The following is a 6,000-nucleotide window of genomic DNA, read 5'->3' as shown; positions in this document are numbered from 1 at the left end:
ATAAGGGTAATACACTTATGACAAGGTCATTAGAGGAGCACTGATCGAGTATCTTTCATAATGGTATGTAATATGAAAGAGCTCAATTATGATATTATAGTAGAATAACTTTGTAACAACTCGTTTTCAGTGGTGTTGGAAACAGTAGTTTCGGGACCCTATTTTCGATAATATTTACAAGGTTAGTATAAAATTTAGTTAAAGTTTGGTCATTTAATTTTGTTAATTGGAAAGTTAATTAAGGTACAAAGGCTAATTTGTAAAAGTGGTAAAAGTTAATTGCTATGGAATTTTAATTAATTGAAGGACCAATTGAACAATTGAATTCTTACCAATTTTTCAAAAAGTGGTGGATGTTATCTCACATCCGCTAAGTTTGTTAATTAGGCTTAAGTTTAATTAAACTAATGTTAATTAATTTAATTATAATAAATTTTATGTTCTCATCTTTCTATTTTTCTTCTTTTCTTCACCGTTTGAAACAAAAGAAACCCAGAAAATCCATTTTCAGGTACTCAAGTTTTCAATCTTCTAATTGTAAGTTCAATTTAGTCAATTTTCTTATAATTTTTATGTTTTTTAGGTCTCGGGAGCTTGATTTAGTTAGCTCATGTATCAACTTATAAAACCGTTAAAATTTTCAAAAGTTGCCATGGTTGAATACTTAATGAAATTAATTTTGTTAGATTTTAAGCTTAGAAGTGAAAAAGGACTAGTTTGTAAAGTTTAATTGCTAGTTTTTTAATATAAGGGCTAAAGTGTAAACATTTTGAAATTAGTATGAAATTTATGTAATTATGGACAATATATAACCTTATAAGGATGTGATTGAGATCAGTTTCAAAATTGAGACTCAAATTTGAAAGTTATGGTAATTTCGGTTTTAAGGACTAAATTGAATAAAATAAAAAAATTTAGGGATTGCTCAAAAAGTGAAATTTGATTTTCATATGCATATACTATGATGTTATAAAGTATTTGGAATTGATAAATCAAAATGAATTATCATATAGGTCAGGATTTGAATCAAACGAAGGAAAATCGAGGAAAATGCAAAATTGTGAATTAGTCCTTGACGTCTTGTTTGATGTTATTTTTTCCAAGTAAGTTCATATGGTATAGTTGTATTTAATTATTATATATAATTGAATTATGAAGTTATATATGTTTGATTATAATTTGAATTGTTTACAATTTGATAAAAAAATGTGAGTTATTAACTAAATTGTAAAGAAAGGGTTATATGTGTTATATATGCTCAAATGAACGTAATAAAGGATAGGCTATGATAGGGTTATAAGTGTTATATGTGTTATATATGCTCGAATGAACGTAATAAAGGATAGGCTATGATTGGCATGCCAATAGGATTATTTCATGTTAGTACGGGTTATATGTGATGGTATGGAGTTTATTACAAATCATATCGAGATCCAGCATTTGTTGCAGATCATTGAATATTACATGTCTCTACGGAGACCTTAGTGTGGTGGAGGGATGTATTTTTATATGACTATATATGTTTTCCTACTGGCTTTGCACTTCAATACCCCGGTGTGGTGTAGTTACTTCTCGCACGAGTAATTTGGTGTGGTGTAGTTACTGGTGTGTTCGAATCTATTTTCCTTACCAGATTATACTAAATTGTATAAGGTGTATATGGACGCATCAGACTATGCAATCAAGGGAGTACTGATGCATGATAGGCATCTAATTGCTTTCGAGAGTCGAAAGCTTAATGATACTGAGTGGCAATACACAGTGGAAGAGAAAGAGATGATTGTAGTGGTGCATTGTTTGCACACATAGAGACACTATTTTCTAGGTTATAGGTTTGTGGTATTTACAGTCGATGTCACAAATAGTTATTTTTTGGCTTAGTAAAAGTCGCCTCCCAAGCAGCCTCGTTTGTAGGTTTTCTTAGCAGAATTTGATTTCAAAATAAAGTATAAGCCGAGGAAAGACGATGTAGTGGATGATGCATTAAGCCGAAAAGTAGGGTTTGCAGCAATCAATCAGCCATATAACACTCTATTGAAGTGCATTAGAGAGGGATTGTCTTATAATCCCACAACCAAAACATTAATAGAACTTGTCAGAGAAAGGAAAATGAGGCGATTTTAGCTTGAGGGAGATTTGTTATACACTTAGAGGCATCATCTTTATATACCTCAATATTGGAAATTGTACAAAGAAGTCACGAAAGAGTGTCATGACTCGAGATGGGCAGACCATCTAGGTATGCACAACACGTTAGCTCTTTTAGAAGATCGTTATTATTGACCTCACATGGGTGATGATGTTGAGACTAATGTGAAGGCTTGTCTAGTGTGCCAACAAAACAAGGTAGATTTGAGAACTCTAGCCTATTTATTGCAACCTTTACCCATTCCGGAACGCCCATAGGAGAGGGTATTCATGGACTTTATTAATAGTTTACCTAAATCTGATGGATTTATGAGTATTATTGTTGAGGTGACAGATTTTCCAAGTATGATACCTTTATTTTAGCAACCAAATACAATCTTGATGAGGAGGCAACTCGTTTTCTCCTTAGACATGTGAAATATTGAGGAGTGCCACAGTCTATTACCAGTGATCAAGAAGGGTGGCTTATGGGCCGGTTCTAGACAAAGTTTTTCAAGTTGATGGGGTCAAACTTGAACTTTTCCACTAGCATGCATCTACAAATTCATGCGCAAACCAAAAGAGTAAATGTTTTGTTGGAAACATATCTTTGACATGTACGTGCCACACAAAAAGACTAGCCTAAGTGGTTGAATGTGACCCAATTTTCTTACAACTTGTAGTGGAGTGGGGCTACAAATCATAGTTCATTCAAGATTTTGACGAGGCAACTACCACTCACATTCAACACTGTCGTGACCAGTTATACAGGACCGAACCTACCAACTTATCGATTTGCTAAAGATTGGCAAGAGGAAAATGACTTAGCCAAGGCTTGCCTACACAAGGCAAGTAATCGCAACATGAAGTGAGCTGATCAGAATCACAGATATGTACAATTTCAAGTTGGTGACTCAATCCTTCCTAAATTGCACTTGTTTTGTCTCACACTTGCTTACACAAGGTGCTTGTGTAATGGTATGAGGGACCTTTTAGAGTTATAAAAAAGGTAGGCAAGCTGGCCTACAAACTGGAGTTGCCAGCAAAACTCAAGGTTCATTTGATATTCCATATCAGTATGCTTAATCCTTTCCATGAGGATCAGGAGGATACAAATCGAGGCAAGTTCAAACAAGTGCTAATGGGGGTAAAGATCTCCTATAATTGTGAAGTTGAATGCATTTTGGTAGACCGAGTGATTTGATGGAAGTATTATAGCTCAAGGCATGAGTACCTTGTTTGATGGAAAGGACTTCTCGACAATAAGGCTAGTTGGAAATCGACCAAGTTTTTATAGCAATTCTATTTTGATGACGTAACAAGGGCGTCGCAAGAACAAATGAGGGAGAATGTCATAGGCCGTGCAAAGGATCCCGCAACGAATGTACATATTTTAGATCCTTTTTGTTCCCTTCGATTCATTCAGTTCAACAAGACTGGTCCATTGCTTGAAAGAGACTCGAGGCCTATCTACTTGGATCCTCATTAAGATGTAAACAATCTAGTAAATTGTATTTTTACCAGAATGATTATTGAAAATTCTAAAGGATAGAGATGTATAGAGATTAAATCCCTTAAGACTCTCTTATTATAAATGTGAACTAATATCAGCCATCAAAGTAATTTGATCTGTACCGTTGGATTTGGGGGAGCTCAACTATAAATAGAACCCTTGTAACACCCCAACCCGTATCTGTCGTCGAAATAGGGTTACAGAGCATTACCAAATAAATGTAACCTAAATCATTCATTTCAAAACATTACAATAAACATAACATAATCCAACATTAAACATGCATATCGTCTCTTATTCAAGCCTTTGAGGCCTTAAAATCACTTTAGAAACGATTCGAGACTAAATTGAGAACATTTGAAAAATTTAGGAAAAAGTTAGAAAAATTCAACTACAGGGGTCACACGGCCATGTAACATTCAAAATAGGGACACACAACCGTGTCCCAGCCCGTGTAGCTCTTTGACTTGGCTCACACAACCAAGCCATACGCCCGTGTACCAGGCCGTGTAACTCTTGAAATGGCGTCACACGCCCGTGTGCCAAGTCGTGTGTTAGCTGACTTGTTCCGTAAGCACTCAACAAACGACACACGGTCGTGTCACCCAGCCGTGTGTCTCACACGACCAAGTCACACGCCCGTGTGTCTGGCCGTGTAGACCTAAAATGTACTTTAAACAACAAATTTACCATTTCCTACTTGCTTGGGTATTAATCAATTCAAAAACCGATCATTTAACCTATCCAAAATAAGATCAAACATACTCCAAACATGTCAAAACAATCATCTTAGGTGCCTAACCAATATACCCTCATTGGTACCACATTTATATCATCAAAACCTATCAACAATGCATCATTAAATCAAAGTTTAAAACATACCAAAATCACTCAATTTAGCCTAGCTTATAATCACCTAAGACATCAAGCTTAAATTCACATACACCCAACAAGCCTTGGTTCAAAACAATATGCCAAATTAAGGCTTCAAACACAAACATATGTTATATATATACAAAAATATTTACGAGTCCAATTTACGGGAACGGAGTTCTAGGAATATACTTTTCGACACCCTTGACTATAGGGTCGTTACAACCCTCTCTCTTCATTTGTATTCATTCCATTCTTGAGTTAAAATATACTTTTGAGAGCATTTACTCAAATACTTGGTGTGCTATTCTTTTATTGTTGTTTTTTTGTTCAATTCGAGTTCCTTTCTCTTTTAAGTTGCTTCCTCTTTATTTTCGGTACCTTAGAGAATTTTCAGGAGAATTCTTACTTTTTGAGAGTTAGGCTGACTTAGGTAGATTTGAAGCGAAGAAATCGCCTAAGGTCGCATGATTTGCGAGACTTAAATTCTAGCCCCATGACATTAGGACTATCATAAAGACTTGTATTTATAAGGAGACTAATCGTCATTGCATTCAAAATTGGGGAAACCACTTGTGGGTGCGGGTAATGAATTTTGTTTGCTAAAATGCCCAAAGATAGACAAATGGAAGAAAAAGATGGAAAAAAAGAATCGCGTATGCATCAGTAGTGGAAAGCCTCATGCTGTAAAGTTTGTACTTGTTCGAATATGGTGTAGATAGTAGGAATGTTAGGCAAGGAATGGATCATTAAAGAGTAATAAAATAGGTTAGGTTATGAGGTATCTTTAAAGAACTAAAGATTACATGCTCACTTATTGAAAATAACATCTTTTGGAGATCATGGGATATTTTATTTTGGATTTTGGTAGATGCCTTGATAGTAGAAGATACACGTTACATCATGTTTGGAAGAGCTATTTCTTGAGTAAGTGTTAAACATGCACATATAACTTCTTCCGATATAAAAGGTGAATGTATATGAAGCATCAAATCATTTTATCACTTGCAATAGTTGATGGTGTAAAAGGACCGTTGAGGATTAATTGTAATAATAAATTTGTCTAGTTATGTTTAAGGAACAAAAGAAAGTGGTTAAAATAAAAACATATTGACATTGAATTTCTGGTTGTGAAGAAATGAGTTTAGAGTTTTTTGGTGCACTAATAAATCATATGAGCAAGCTCAATGATTATGGGTCTGCTGCCATTTTAGTGGTAGATTGTTGTTTTATTTATACTTTTGTTATGTTTACATTTAAAATTTTTTTTATAGACTAAGGTTTTATGGGATTATTGAATACCCTTGATAATAAAGACGTGGATTTTGTAAGTTCCAAAAAGAAAAAAGGTATGGAGTTTCTATTGTAGCTTTACATAAGATTTTAGAAAGTATTTTGGATTGTTTGAGTTAAAAAGTATGAACAATTTATGTTAATAATTTTATGACCACTTGATGGGAATATTTATTACGAAAACCACTTTAATC

Source organism: Gossypium hirsutum, chromosome D13 (genome assembly GCF_007990345.1).
Source record: "Gossypium hirsutum isolate 1008001.06 chromosome D13, Gossypium_hirsutum_v2.1, whole genome shotgun sequence".
Taxonomy (NCBI): Eukaryota; Viridiplantae; Streptophyta; class Magnoliopsida; order Malvales; family Malvaceae; genus Gossypium; species Gossypium hirsutum.
The sequence above is the reverse complement of the archived record's forward strand: the minus strand, read 5'-3'. Positions refer to the sequence as shown.